This window comes from Rhinichthys klamathensis, unplaced genomic scaffold, assembly GCF_029890125.1.
Source record: "Rhinichthys klamathensis goyatoka isolate OS25496 unplaced genomic scaffold, OSU_Roscu_1.1 h1tg000092l_1, whole genome shotgun sequence".
In the NCBI taxonomy this organism is placed as follows: Eukaryota; Metazoa; Chordata; class Actinopteri; order Cypriniformes; family Leuciscidae; genus Rhinichthys; species Rhinichthys klamathensis.
The window spans coordinates 3,290,441-3,307,045 of NW_026606631.1; positions in this window are offsets into that span (position 1 = coordinate 3,290,441).

A 16,605-nucleotide genomic window follows, 5' to 3' on the forward strand; every position below is an offset into this window, starting at 1 on the left:
GATATTGAACTGAATTACTCTCTGGATTAGTATTTTATATAAATTGGAATTGTAAAGAAGATTGCCGTCCATTCTGGGGTAAAACTCTTGTCTAAATTCAACTGAGGGTCTAAATTTAAATAGACAACTAGGTGGGATCATAAGGTTAAACGTAGGGAAAAAAAAAAATATATATATATAGACTTGACGGCAGAGAGACAAAGTGGCACATTGGCTAAGTCACTATCCAAATTATCCAGAGTGAGCTCCCTCATTTTTATTGAAAGGCCGGAGGGCGAACAAAGGAGGAGTGAATATAACTTCTAAAAAGAAAAGGTTTTATTTCTCAATCCCTTAAATGTATGTATGACATTAGATGTCTAAGAAAACTACAATTTAATAAAGGTAAAAAGAGAAAGCAGCTATATGGCTGTGGGCTGGGATCTGAGTAACATAATATTTTGGTTTCTGTAAAACTGTAAAGATAAGTGGAACTGAGACAAATACTGTGAGAAGTAGTTATAATGAAAAATAAAGTTGAAGTTAATGATAAGAAAACAAGAGTATTGAAGAATTAATAAAATACCATGATTTCCCTAACGAGGGAACTTTAAGTGTCACTAGGCTGACAGTGGTGAGAGACTCGGATGCAGAAGGAACTGGCATGTAGGGCAAGATGGAAGAAATATAGTAGAAGAAAATGTATGTTATGAAAATACAATTTCTGATAGGATTTATGGAAGTCAAATTAAGTTTAAATGGTATGAAAAAGGTTAGGGTTAGACATTGTATGATTGACAGGGATTCAAGTGATATAAGGATAAGGAATGAACAAAAGCTTTATTAAGCGAAATGGGGAACGATCCTATATTTTAGTGGTAAAATAATGACTGAAATGATGATGTGAATTTGTTTTATTTTATTTCTATTTTTGAAACAAACAAAAAAGCGTATAAGATGTTATACAATTAAAATGGTACATGCTATGTGACTGTAAACTGAAGGATGATTTCAGTAAAGACTTAAAGTGCTTACATCGATTATTATGGGTCTTAATTATTAATATTTTATTGTTTGTTGTTTATTTTTAGTTAGACAACCATTGTGTTTTAAACCTAAAGGGTCTATAAAAGGGGTAGTGAAAATAATGGATTAACCATCCAACTTTGTTTATAATAAAAGGATTTGGAAATCATAATATTATTTTTTAAAAAAAACTAGTGCATATATTCTGGTATTCATGATTATAGACAATGTCTTTATTTAGGATCTGAGTAGTGACTGTGGATCTAGCCCATGCTAGTAGGAATACAGCAATAGTGCTTGCTTATTTAGCCTGGCTTCCAAAGAAAAAATATGTACTTGTTTCGTAATCAGTTATGTGTTTTATAAAAATTTTAACCTGACTGATAAACTGAGGAAGAATGACATTGATGTCCTGTTGTGAGTGGAAGGTGGGAGAGCCTCTTAATGGGGACTGGAATTTTTAGTATCCAGCATGTCCATGACGAGGTGAAGAGACAAGTGTGACCCGGCAGGGGAGCATGCGTCACCACTCCTCCCTTCCGTAGTGACCTCACTGGTTAGACCAGACGTGGCGGTATTGGACCCCACATTGGTCTAAAACGGGGGACTGAAGGGTTGGTCAAAATCCCTTGCCTCTTCAAATACATATATAATCATATATCATTTTGAATGGTTATATACTTCCTTTATAAAAATCAATAATCAAATATATTCATTATCACATAATAATTTTTATATTCTTGTGCTTGTGAAATTATATTTTCTTAAATGCATGGATGCAAGTAACCAGTTTCTTTTAGGTGCATTCCAATCTTACTTTGAGATTGCACTTAGTACACGCAGGACACGAAGGCCACGTAACCCACAAGGCCGTTTGTCTCTTTCTCTGGGATCAGTAGAAAGGTTAGAGGGTCCTAAAGGCAGCGTGGGCACATATGATTCTTCGCTGGACATATGGTCAAGCTATATTGAGCGTTACTATCAAACTTTAATTGTTGTATTAAAATGTATTCTTTCCAGTATATTTCCTTCCTTGGGAGTAAATACCAGTGATCTGTTTTTCTCCCAAACGAGTGAATGTTTTAGCAGTATGTTTTGGTATACTTAACTGATAATAAGGAGCTCAGACTCTCTTCAGCCTTGATGGGAGCTGTTATTTGCTAGTGTCTGTTATTTGTGTGTGTGTGTGTATGACATTCTATGTAGGTTCTGGACGGTCGGACCAGACACCCCGGCGCCCTTCTCTAACCTGCGAGGCCACCACAGACCTAAATCCAATGAGTGGACGACAACTATCTTTACTAATGGCGATAGGCACCCCTATCTCCTCACATGTGTTAAATTGTTTAGGCTCTTAATGTTTCTTAGCCAATGAGAATCATTCAACCTGTAAGCAATGACGTAGCTTAGACCTTGGGAATGGTATAACTGCTGTGATCTTTGTAACTGTAGGGGAGGCGGCCTACGAACTCCTGTGTGAGTCTTGAAGCTGACTTCTGCTGATGAAAATGCAAACTATCTTCAGTAAAACTTTTCTTTAATTTTTTATAATTCTGACTCCGGGTCTTCATTCTTCATATCTGGTTCTGGGTCTTTGACTGTATACCCCTTACAGAACAATTACATAAGAGTTGAATAATGTTAAGCTTAGAATATAATTGTTTATCTATGCAATAGAGTGTGCCTTGTGTTATGTTTATTTACTTATTTTAGCCATTGATTTGCCACAGGTATCATTAGGATACTCAAGTAAATGAGCCAACAGCTGTTCAGTGTTTTTGTTATATTCTTCTGTTTTTTTCCCTATCCTTCTGTTCAATATGGCAAAGTTATCAAACAACACATTTTAAAGACTCTTAAGGTTAAACAAGCATAAAAATACTTTTGCACGTTCTGTCCACGTATATAATGGAGTATTTGGTATATGAGGTGATATTAGTTATTTGTGGCGATATTGGGTATATACAGGGGTATTATTTATATGTGGTGGTATTGGATAATTGGGTATTCTGTATGTGGGTATATTATGTATTTGAGTGTATTCCGTATATGCACAAATCAAACAAAAGTAATTGAAATAGCAAACATACATGGTTCAAGTGGTTTCCCCAAATTCAACTAAAAATGCAACTTGATTTGCAAATGCAAATGACTTCTGCAATCTCAAAATTATTCAACCCCTTCCTGGCAAGCAACTTTAGTACTTAGTAGTACCCTTTTGCTGTTATGACCTGCTGCAAATGAGATATACAGTTGTGGTCAGAATTAATTGCACCCCTGGTAAATATGAACAAAAATGGCTGTAAAAAATAAATCTGCATTGTTTATCCTTTTTAGTCAAGTCAAGTCACCTTTATTTATAGCCGCTTTCCGACCGGAGGGACTTTTGCAGTTCCTAGAACCTAACGTTCCTATAACCCTTTTTTCCGCGTGTTCCGACCGGACTAAGTTGGGGATTTTTTAGTTCCTCAGACCGTAGTTCCTATAACTCTTTCAGTACTTAGTCTCGAGTGAGGAATTTTTTTGTTCCCTTTCCCTAGGTCTACGTTGATTGGTTCAACTTATAAGTCACGCCCACTGTCAACTCATTTTCTTCACTGTCTGTTGCAATTCGCCTATGTATGCTATGCTAACTCATAATGTAAGACAAACATAACGCATTCAACCAGCTAATTGCTAATGCTTGCTAAACTTACCCGTCATTTTGTTTGCCTCCTGCGCTCTGCTCTTCTATCTTCTTCCATTATATAACTTAAGATCATATTACGCTGGAGCCTTCTTCTTCTGTGTTTCTCTGTACAGAACTCAAGCATAGTCTTTAAACGCCGCCGTTCGTACTCGTTATTAAGGTCCCGGAACTCAGAACAGGAACATTCCGATAGCCTCCTCCATGCTGGTTTGTTGTTGTTGTATGTGGTGCCGCCGCCGCCGTGCTTGCGTCACTCCCTTACCCCTCCTACCAGTTCCTATGGCCACTTGGCCAGTGCGAACGCAAACAGCAAAACCGAGTTTGGGGGAGAGTAGTTCTTAGAACTGTTTAGAAGTGGACAGTTCCTATAACTAAGTTCCTGTAACTACTTGGTCGGAAAGCGGCTTATATAGCGCTTTTTACAATACAGATTGAATCAAAGCAGCTTCACAGTGATAACATGAAAATAATACAACAAAGTTTGTTTCTAGAAGAAAATTGCATCAACGTCCACCTTAAGTAAGGCAGATCATATTAAATGTCCCCAACTAAGCAAGCCAAAAGCCAAGGCAACAGTGGCAAGGAACCAAAACTCCATCAGGTGACAGAATGGAGAAAAAAACCTTGGGAGAAACCAGACTCAGTCGGAGGGCCAGTTCTCCTCTGGCCAACGAAGGAACAGTGTATGATTCGGGCAGCATTACAAGTCAGATTGGATCGGAACATTTAGAGTATTTATCCATTTCCATCTGTTTGGAAGTCGAAGTAATCACGCCGGTATGGAGACGAGTTGTTGAGGATCAGTGTCGATGAGGCCTTCACAGGGCTGATGAGGCCGGCACTTCAGGATGAGTTGGGATGGGTCCAAGCGCAGGTCCACCATAGAGGGTCCCTCGGGATAAACAGAGAGACTAATATTAGCATAGACTCCATCCTTCTTATGATGTACCAAGTACATCAGGATTTACGGGACGTGTTCCCGGTTCCGGCTGATCTAAACTATGCAGCCTAATTTTTAATTAAGGAAGTCTATACTGTGTAATGTGTATGCTAGGCCAAAGAGATGTGTTTTTAGTCTAGATTTGAACTGACAGAGTGTGTCTGCCTTTTATCTTTCAAACAATTGCAAAAAAATCTAACTTTTCACTGAAGTAAAAGAATTGAAAGTGTGGGGGAAATCACATTATGAAATAAATGTTTTTCCCCAATACATGTTGGCCACAAATATTTGCCCCCTTTTATTAAATACTTTTTGCAATCTCCTTTTGCCAAGATAACAGCTATGAGTCTTCTCCTATAATGCCTGATGAGTTTTGAGAACACCTGACAATAGATCAAAGACCATTCCTTCATACAGAATCTCTCCAGATCCTTCAGATTCACACAAGTTCATGTTGGTGCTTCCTCTCTTCAGTTCCCTTTCAGTCGCTCACGTTCGACGTAGTCGACGTGTCGACTGATTGGGATCACGCTTAGGGAGCCTGTCATTTTCGAGTTTTGATAAAACGAGCCAATGCACATTGGCGTGCAAGCTTTGCATCTCACGCTCCGCCCCGCAGCGCAGGTATAAATACGGAAGTGAATGCATGCACCATTTGTCTTTCGCTTCGGAGCCGATCGGTCTTCACGTCGATGTCTCTGAAGAGTGTTGAATATTTTCAACGAGCAAGGGTGTCGGTGCTTCTTCTCGAAGTCTCTCCCGGTGCTGCTGTTTTTACGGCGCGAGTGCAGCCTTCTGAGCTCTCAACTGCTGTTTTAACAGCATTCCTTTTTGTGTTTTTTTCCCCTAACCTTCTGTTCAATATGTCTGAAGGTCGGTTGAGGGTGAAGAAAGTGAGTGCTTCACTGGTCCAGGCTGCACCATTCCTGTCAGTGTTGCTGCGATCATTCCCCTGTGTGCTCCGGCACTGGTGAGAGTCCCAAACTTCCTGAACGAGCAACACGGGTGCGTTTGCGTCTTTTTCAAGATGTCATCCTCACTGATGGCATGACATTTTCTCCTAGGATTTCCTGATATACAAAAATGAATCTTTCCTTCCACACGCTGCAGGTTTCCAGTGCCAGAGGATGCAGAGCATCACGAGCCCACCACGCTTAACTGTAGACAGTGTTCTTTTCAGCATATGCTTCATTCTTTCTCCAGACATACCGCTCATTCATAGGGCCGAAAAGTTCCAGTTTTGTTTCATCGGTCCACTGAACACAGGGTCAGTAGTGGTGTATGTCTTGAAGTTCTGGCATGGAAACTGCATGCGTTTAGTACATGCCTATACTGTGCAAGCTGAAACCTCAGTGCCTGTTGCCACCAAGTCTTGCTGCAGGTCTTTTGCAATCACTCTAAATTTTTTCTGAACCTGAGAATGATACCATCCAGCAAGGTAGAGAAAGCGCTGAACTTCCTTTAAGTTCCTTGGCATGGGAAATTTCTTCACAGGTTCCAGCTTGGTCCCCTCTGTTTTGATCCCTTCTTCAGAAATCACATGCCCCAAAAAGGACAATGATCTTTTACAGAGGTTACACTTCTTAAGGTTTAGTGTCGAGCCACCTACTTCCATTTCACAGAGCACTCCCTTAAAGCTGCAGTAGGGAGTTTTGAGAAAACGTTGACTTAGCCTGAAAATTTGAACAAGCACAACTTACAGGTCCCACCCCCTTGCTCTCTGCTGCGCTACAGCCCTCCCTCCACAGCGGAGCCTGCCGTGAACGCACAGGCTAGTAAGCAGGGCCACCGATGGCGGCGGATAAACAGTTATGGCACATTCACTAGTAGGGACGAAACATCAACAATATGCTTTACACTGACTAAGGCCTGCCCATACTTTGACTACAAACTTGGTCCTCAAATCATTACATATTTTGCAATACATGTAATATAACTTTATAACGTTGCACCCTTTCTATAAGTTATAAATAGCTAGTAAGATAATATAACGGTAACTAACGTAACAGTATGCAAGTAATTATTCTAGCGATATGTAGGCCTAATGCTAGATAAGCTTTGCTAGTACATTTGTAACGGGGTTCAGTTGTTATGGGAAGAAGGAGGCGGGAACCGGCGAACATTCAACAAGTTTAATAATAAATAAACAAATACAAAATAAAAAGTATAAGCCAGCAGCCCCTCACGGACGACAGCTGGCACACAAAACAGAACATAAAATCACAACGTAAAATCAGGCCTGTTCCTCTCTCGATCTTCACTGTCGTCGCTCCTCCTTTATGCTTCCGCTCCTCCGTGAGAGATGCGTCTCACAGGTGTCGTTCATTATCACTCACGCCACCGGCCTCGCGCCGCTCTCACGTCCCTCGGCCTCGTCCTGCTCACCACAACATTATTTCAGCAACATGACAAGCCAGTGAATTAGCAGGTTTCAATTGTTGCTTTGCACAGTGCGTGACATTTTATCTACATGTTACGCGGCTAGAGTTTTGACACCGAGTCAATGGGCTCTGTCTAATTCTTTCTTTTTCGCTTGTTTATCGCCATCAGTCTTTTTCCTTTTACCCGTCTTTGTTTTATGAGCAGGTGCCACTCGAGAAATTGGCAGTTTAGGTTGTTTCTCCGCCATTAGCACAGCTGCGGCACACCGGCAATCTTGAGTTTGAATGACGGTACGCGGCGCGCTGTGCAAGAGAGGGGTGTGATCAGCACGTACACAAGCGTGATTGACACTGCTAAGACATTCCTCCTGGCTCTGATTGGTTGTTTCCGACCGGGAGCGTGTATTTCTGCAAATGGCAATAGGACCGCTGGGAGGAGCCAGAGGAGCTTGATTTTTCTTTACAGATTATCTGTCTCATATTCTACTCTCAGGACATAATGACAGTTTTAACAAATATGTAAACAAATATTTTTTTTACAAAAGTTACCTACAGCAGCTTTAAGATCTTTGATAAATTGTTGGATGTCTTTGGAATACAGGGTATAGCAAGGTAGCTCCCAAATTCTTCAGCCCGAAGGGAAGATGAATGAACTAATGAAAGCAGTCTTCTGGATGCTGCAGTCATCCATCATAACTTGCCAGAATCACCTCCTAAGATCCAGGGTGCTGAATACTGAGGCTCCGCACATCGACTCCAAGATGTCCTGTATTTGAAGCATTGGTAATCCGTCTAATGGGGCTTTGGCATTTAAGGACTGATAATCTACACAGAAACTAACACTCCCATCTTTCTTTGGTAGTAAGACTACAGGAGCTGCCTATGGTGAAGTAGATGGTCATATTATGCCCTTGTTCAACATCGACTCAATCTCCTCATCAATTAACTTTTGTTTGTTGATTGGTACAGGGTATGACCTTTCCGTACTGGGATGGAATCATGTCACAATCTGATGTTTTATAACGTAGGTTTGTCCTTGGTCATTGGTGGGCCAGTTCAATAAAAGACCTTCCAGTTGCCTGGAAGTGAATGCACAGTGAATGTTAATGCTGGCATGTTAATGCTTTCCCTTTACTTGATCTGTCTGATCCTCATTTTCTGGTTGCTTGCTCAGGATTGCGTTTCTTCCAGTAGGCTCTTTCCTCTGCCATGTCTCGTTCCACTAAAGCTCCGACACGTACCAGCTCATCAAAGGTAGTGGCTGTGCTTCTCAGAATACTGGCAACTCGAGGATTACAGATTCCCTTCAATTCGGTCACGTTCGACGTGAGTCGGACGTACTGTACTGATTGGGATCACGCTTAGGGAGCCTGTCATCTTCGAGTATTGATAAAACGACCCAATGCACATTGGCGTGCGAGCTTTGCATCTCGCGCCCCGCAGCCTGTACATGCTAGATCCTGTGATGGATGATGGAATTTTGAGGGTTGGAGGAAGGTTGGACAAGTCTGCAATGCCTGAGGAAACCAAGCGACCAATAATACTTCCAAAAGATCTTCAGATCTCCACACTTATCCTTCAACACATATACTAACAGCTTGGACATGCTGGCAGAAACCATATTCTCTCACACCTGAGAAAGAAATATTGGATTATAAATGCCAATTCTACAGCCCGCAAAATTCTGTCTAAATGTGCTGTGTGCAAGCGGTGTGCAAGCGTGTAAGAGGAAAGATTGGAGAGCAAAAAATGGCAGATTTACCAAAGGAAAGACTAAGCTGGTTTTCCACCATTCAGAAATGTTGACGTTGACTACTTTGGACCGTTCGAGACAAAAAGAGGTAGGAGTCGGTAGATATGGGGTTATTTTCACTTGCATGACAAGCAGAGCAGTTCACCTAGAAATGGATCACTCACTGAACACAGATTCCTGCATTGATGGTTTAAGAAGATTCATAGTCAGAAGGGGCCAAGTACTGCATATTCAATCTGATAAATGATAACGGGACTAACCTGGTGGGTGTAAAAAGAGAGTTACAGAATTCACTTTCAGAATGGAACCAAAGCAGAATACAGATGGCAATGCTCCAAAAAAGAATTCAGTGGATGTTTAATCCTCCAACAGCCTCACATCATGGGGAAGTATGGGAGAGGCTCATTCGAATGGTGAGGCAGATCTTATGCTCTATTTTACAACAACACACCCTCAATGATGAAGGACTACAAACACTATTTTGCGAGATTGAAGCAATTTTGAATAGTCGTCCCATCACCACATTGTCTGATGATCATGATCTGGAACCTTTGACACCAAATCACATTCTTCTGTTAAATCTAGCCCTACATTGCCACTGGGATTGTTTCAAAGGTCAGATGTATACAACAGACGTCGGTGGAGGCAAGTACAATATTTAGCAGACCTGTTTTGGAAGAGGTGGTCCCAAGAGTACTTACCATTACTACAGGAACAACAGGGATGGTTTACTGCAAAAAGAGGACTGCAGAAAGGAGATATTGTGCTAGTCGTGGACAGTTCAGCAACTCATGGATTGTGGCCTATTGGAAGAGTAACAGAAGTTCTACTTGATTCCAAAGGACTCATAATAACTGTTAAACTTAAAACAACGACTGGTTTCTTGGAAAGCAAACCAAACTTTGCCTGCTATCGGAAGATGCAGAAAATTAGATCTGAACCATAGAAGTGACGACTGAATAATGATTAAAGGATGAGTATTAATTTTTCTTGTATAGACTCATTTGGCTCCATTTATATTTAATTTATTGTAATTGATGCTTAAACGCTCAATTAGGGGCCGGGTGTAGGAGCCATAATTACCACCTTATTTAATTTTTATACATTTTTTAATTTAAATATCAGTATGTTGTTATATTGTTAATTGTATTGCTATTCTGAGGATAAGAATGTCTTGCAGTCGAAGAAGATGCCATGAATGTGTATTGTAAGGAGATGTTGGATAAAACTCCATCCAGTGCAACAAACGCACAAGATGTGTGCCCAAATGAGACTTTTCATGAACTCTCTACAGCACCAACTCAGACTGCAAGACATTCTTATTCTCAGAATAGACAGAATAGACAGGCTGCACTTTCTCATTCAGTACACAAGGGGGCTACCACAGGAGCTGGTAGGAAGTTGCCAACAGATGTCACCGAACCAAGGTTACCAAAAAGCAAAGCAGCTATTGAAAGAACACTTTGGTAATGCATATAGGATTTCATGCGTTTGTATCGAGAAAGCACTCTCCTGGCCTTCAATCAAACCAGAAGATCCAAAGGCTTTACAGACCTTCTCATTGTTTCTTAGAAGCTGCTGTAATAGTGTGTAAGACTTGGAGTTCATGGAAGAACTGGACACAGTCTGCAATATGAGGAGTATTGCTTTCAAGCTCCCATACAAGCTCAGAGAGAGGTGGCGCACAAAGGCATTTGAGTTGCAAGAACAGAGGAGTAACAAGGTAAAGATGGTAGATCTTGTCAGAGCCAAAAAAAAAAAAAAAGTACTGTGGTGTAGCTCCCTTGTGTACTGAATGAGAAAGTATAGTGCTCTAAAGATTTTTATTTAGTACAGTGGCGAGATTAACAAATAAACAGACATCACCTGAAAAATGACTCCTTTCAAGTTTAGTAGTAATGACTTTATGAATTTCTTCAATGAGAAAATCGAATGCATCAGAAATACAATTGTAAATGAACTACCTTTGACAGAGTCTTATGATTCAGCCTCAATTATCACCCCTCAAGAACAATTGCAGTGCTTTACAATTATAGGACAGGAGAGCTAAATAAACTTATCTTTGCATCTAAACCAACAACATGTTTATTAGAGCCAAAACCCACTAAATTACTGAAAGAGTTGTTACCTGTAGCAGAAGAGGCTCTTCTCAATATTGTTAACTCGTCTTTATCTCTAGGTTATGTTCCAAGATCCTTCAAGCTGGCAGTTATTAAGCCTCTCATAAAGAAATCACAATTAGATCCAAATGAATTACCAAATTACAGACCCATTTCAAATCTTCCATTTATGTCTAAAATACTAGAAAAAGTTGTGTCCGCTCAATTAGGCTCTTTTTTTTTTTTTGCAAAATAATGATATGTTTGAACATTTTCAATTGTCTGGATTTAGGCCCCATCATAACACACAAACTGGACTCATTAAAATTACAAATTACTTATTTCTAGCTTCTGACCAAGGCAATATCTCTACAGTATACTAGTTTTACTTGATCTTAGTGCTGCGTTCGACACTATAGATCACAAAATACCCTTAGATCGATTACAAAATTAAACTGATATTCAGGGACAGGCATTAAGGTGGTTTAGATCGTATCTATCAGACCGTTACCATTTTGTCTACTTAAATGAGGAAAAATTAAAGATTACTTCAGTAAATTATGGAGTGCCGCAAGGATCTGTGTTAGGCCCTCTGCTGTTATATATATGCTGCCACTTAGTAATATTATAAGAAAACATGGAATTAATTTCCACTGTTATGCTGATGATACTCAGTTATACATTTCATCACGAGCAGATGATTTCTCTTAATTATCTAAGTTGACAGTGTATTAAAGATATAAAATATTGGATGACCTGAATTTTTCTTCTATTAAAAAGGATGTACTGTAAATTCATCCTCTACAGTTAAAGACCTGGGCGTTATATTAGACAACAACTAATCTTTACAAAAACAGCCTTTTTCCACCTCAGAAACATCTTTAAGCTCTGGAACATGCTAGCTTTTTCTGATGCAGAAAGGTTAGTTCATGCATTTGTGACCTTTAGACTAGATTACTGTAATGCATTACTAGATGGTTGTCCTGCATCCTTAAAGGGTAACTAAACACTAAACCAACTTTTTTTAATTAATGGTCTGTAAGACTGGGGCTTTATTAGTGCTGTTCATTGATTCGAGTAACTTTTTTGACATTTGGGTATAAAGTGTTTTAATTCTACAATATATGGTGTAAAAACGTCTGAGTGCTGCCCTCTTCAGGTTGAACGGTGGCTACTGCAGTTGAATTTTCCTATTGGATGTTTGCGGTAGTTCGTGACGGTAGCGGTGAGAGCTGACGTAAGCAGGTTTCAGCTTACCACGCACTTGGTACGAGCTACCACGCCCATGGCAGTATAAAAACCATCTTGTTTCGTCAAAACCACTGTAGCGAGTCAGGAGTTGGAATTGCGAGTATTGAAAACGATCAGGATAGAGTATCCGTTCATCCCCTCTACCTCCACTGGGCTCCGCCCACTTTTCCAGCATTTTTCAAATATTGCCAGTGGGTGGAGTCAGGCTCTGACCAGGGGTCTAGTTACCCTTTAATAAAAAAGCTACAATTAGTCCAAAATGCAGCTGCTAGAGTTCTTACTAGGTCAAGAAACTATGATCATATAACACCAATTTTATTATATCTACACTGGTTACCTATTAAGTTCCGTATCAATTACAAAGTATTGCTACTGACCTATAAGGCCCTAAATGGTTTAGCTCCTGTGTATTTAACTGATCTTCAATCGCCCTACAATCTATCACGCTCTTTAAGGTCACAAAACTCTGGGCTTCTGGTAGTACCTAGAATATCAAAGTCCACTAAAGGAGGGCGTTTTCACATTAGGCTCCTAAACTCTGGAATGGCCTTCCTGTTAATGTTCGGGGCTCAGGCTCACTCTCCCAGTTTGAATCTAGATTAGAGACGTATCGCTTTAGCCTAGCATTCATATAATGCATCTCCTAACCTTTACGGTTATATCAGATCAAATGCACATGATTATTCTTGCTTAATGTTATGAACAGAAGCTATGCAAATTATTTTCTATTTGCTTCTCTGTTTTATCTCGGGATGCCCATCCTGAGGTAACTAGAGAGTATGTCAGCTCCAGTTTGGATCCAGCCTATTATAATAATGAAGTAATCCGTTACATTTATATAGCGCTTTTCTCTGCACTCAAATCGCTTTACATAGAAGGGGGAATCTCCTCAACCACCACCAATGTGCAGCATCCACCTGGATGATGCGACGGCAGCCACATTGCACCAGAACACACCAGCTTCTTGGTGGAGAGGAGAAAGAGTGATGAAGCCAATGAGTATATATGGGGATGATTAGGAGGCCATGATGGACAGAGGCCAATGGGCAAATTTGGCCAGGATGCCGGGGTTACACCCCTACTCTTTCGAAGGACCACGGAGAGTCAGGGCCTCGGTTTAATGTCTCATCCGAAGGACGGTGCTTGTTAAAGTATAATGTTCCCATCACTATACTGGGGCGTTAGGACCCACACAGACCGCAGGGTGAGCACCCCCTGCTGGCCTCACTAACAACTCTTCCAGCAGCAACCTGGTTTTCCCAGGTGGTCTCCCATCCAGGTACTAACCAGGCTCAGCCCTGCTTAGCTTCAGTGGGCAAGCAGTCTTGGGCTACAGGTGGATATGGCTGCTGGCTGAATTATGAATACTTCAGATGCCCAACATCTATGAAGAGACTGCACCAAAGACTTCAGATGACGCAAACTCTGAATCAACATGCACCAATGCTACATTTTTCTAAATGTCATAATCATTTGTTAACAAACAAGTATTCATTACTTCAAAAAGCTCATTGTTTCTGCATTAAATTACTACATTGTTTAAATTAACTAAATTAAGAATAGCTAACTGTGATTTTGTATATGTACATTTCTGGAATACATAACTTAGCAGTTACCTCTGATAACAGATCACTCTAAATTGTAATATGGACTCAGGCACTTACTGTGAAGCTGCTTTGAAATTATGTGTATTATGAAAAGCGCTATACAAATAAATGTGAATTGAATTAAATACTGATGGAAGTATTGCCGATATCTCACCATCACTCATAGGTCACACTGCTAAGTACTCGGCACACCTTTCTAGGTAAGTTATTGGATCTTCACCTTCTGTGCGTCCAATTACAGGGAATTCTAGCTTGACTGCTGCCTTATAAGGAATTGGGTGAGATGTAGATATTGCCTGATCAACTGGGAATGACGTTGTGAAGGGTTGCGAGGCTATAGTAGTAGAAACAGCATTTGGGGCAGAACAAATCATAGACTTGAGCTGATTAACTCTTCTCTTTAAGCTATCCATCATGGCCTTACCCATATCTTGCATCTGTTCTTCCAAAAACTTGCTTCAAAAGGTTACACCGCCTTTTAATTATATCGAAAAGCTCTTCCTCAAGCTTTCGCAGATACTGATCAAGCCAACAGCCAAGGTTATCTCTCGAACTTGTTCATCTAGAGTTCTAAGACAGTGGTCATGTCGCTGAAGGTGATTTTGAATGTCTTGCTCCACTCTTATAATACACTCTACATTGTCTTTCTTCAACTTGTCTATTCTCATGCTTAACTGATTTAACTTGGTTGCAATGGTGAGACTGATAAGACTTTTGTCCTCCCCTTCTACCGGTGGAGGTGATGGCAAATCATTCAAACCAACATACTCCTCATGTACTGCAGCCTTCTCCTGTGCCACTGCCTCCTCTTCAGACTCCGAGTACAAACTACTAAGGGACCGTATTAGTTCTTGAATTGGTTCTCGGCGAGTTGTGAAAGGTTCAGCAGTGAAGTCTGGGTCCGTACCCACATCAGCCTCGGCCCGAGATGCATCCATAATTTTAAAGTGAAACAAATGAACAATGATTACAAACTCTCACAATTGCAAATATCAATCAGCCAACATACCTTGCTCATGCTCTTTTTTTTTCTAGGAGGTCCCTGTTCGGGCGCCATTTGTATTCAACATTCTTTTTTTAGTCACATATAAAAGAAGGGGATCCATTCATTCAAGAGCAGAGCTAAGTGTATTTAAGTTTTGATAATAAACACCTAAACAACATATATATATACAACAGCAACAATGTCAGCAAAACATTACATCCAGAATAAAGAAAATGCCCAACTTCATTATGTTAGAGCCTTTCAGTCCACCACAACATGTCTGAGTCCAGGCAGAAATAAATTCAATTTCTCACCACTCCAAAGTACTTCAGGTAAGAGGTGAGTATTTTGTAATATTTCAATCCGTTCAATAATAGGGTTAGAAATCCAACAAAAAACAATGCCCTTAAACCATAACCAGGCACCAGTCCAGGTAATCCACAAAAGTGCAGAACAAGTTCAAAACATAGTCTAGATGAAGTGTTCTTAATTTTATGATGAATGAGGCCCATAGAGAACCCTCTGAACAAATATGCAAAACACAAATCAAAATATGCACTTGACACAGATAACACATATAGAATTATAATATACATATATATATATATACAACTTACACTGAGCTTTAGAACCAAAGATGTTCCTCATAATAGGGTTTCATGCATAAAGCTAAGTTGAGCAAACACTCAAAGCCATGCCAGCACCTACTACACCCTGACTTGTGTCTCTTAAGAGGATAACCCTTCCTTTAGAAACCTCCCTAGATCCCTCTTGAGGTAGGGAGAAGAATTACAGCAAAAGAAATGGAACAATCAGAACTGTTACAGGGCAAGATCTTCTCTTAACTTTTTGTACCATTCTTTTGACTTATACATATTTCTAACATTCAGTCAAATGTGACACTCAACAAACCGAGCCAGTTCAGATATTTCATGTGTTCTAGCTCAAGCACACCTGGTGCAACTAATGAAGCCTTCGATTAGTTGCATCAGGTGTGCTTGAGACAACACATATTTTGCAGATTTGAGCTGTTGTGAGGGATTCTTTTCAGGGGGTTGAAAAATTTTGAAAATGTATAAGACATTAAAAGTTGCATTTTCAGTTGAATTTGGGGAAAGCACTTGAAACAAACATTTGTTGTGTTGAGCTTTTTAAATTACTTTTGTTTTATTTGTTCATTGCAAACAGCTGAATGTCTGTACATTTTGGCAATAAACCCGATTTGCAATAGGGTTGAATAATTTCGATTACAACTGTTTTTTGTGGTATTGGGTGTATGTGACTATACAGTATATTGTGATATTGGGTATATGTGGGAGTAGGTCTATTGTATACCATATGTGGTATTTGGTATATCTGTGTAATTGGGTATAGGTGAGTATATAGTGAATGTTTGGTATACGTATGTCGTGAATGGGTATGTCTATTTGTGGTACTGGGTATACTGTATGTTGTTATATTGGGTATATGTTGTGGCATTGTATAAATTTGGGGGAATTGTGTATTGTCTATATGTGGGTAAATTGGGTGTATTTGTGTTATTGGGTACAGTATATGCAAGTCAAGTCAAGTCAAGTCAGATTTATTTATAAAGCACATTTAAAAACAACTTCCGCTGACCAAAGTGCTGTACATATTAGTCAAAGTACAATCACAAAATAACAGAGTACAATAGATCATTACGTACAAAATATACAGTATAAAACATACAGTAGTGGAACGGCCAATGTAACCTGCCTATTCATTGTTGAAAGCTATGTAAAACAGGTGTGTTCAAGTGTATTATTGTGAATGGCATGCTGGGTATATGTGGTCAATTGGGTTTACAGTATATGTGAAGGTATGGGGTATTTGTTGGTGTATTGAAAATATATATGAGTTTGGGGTATATGTTG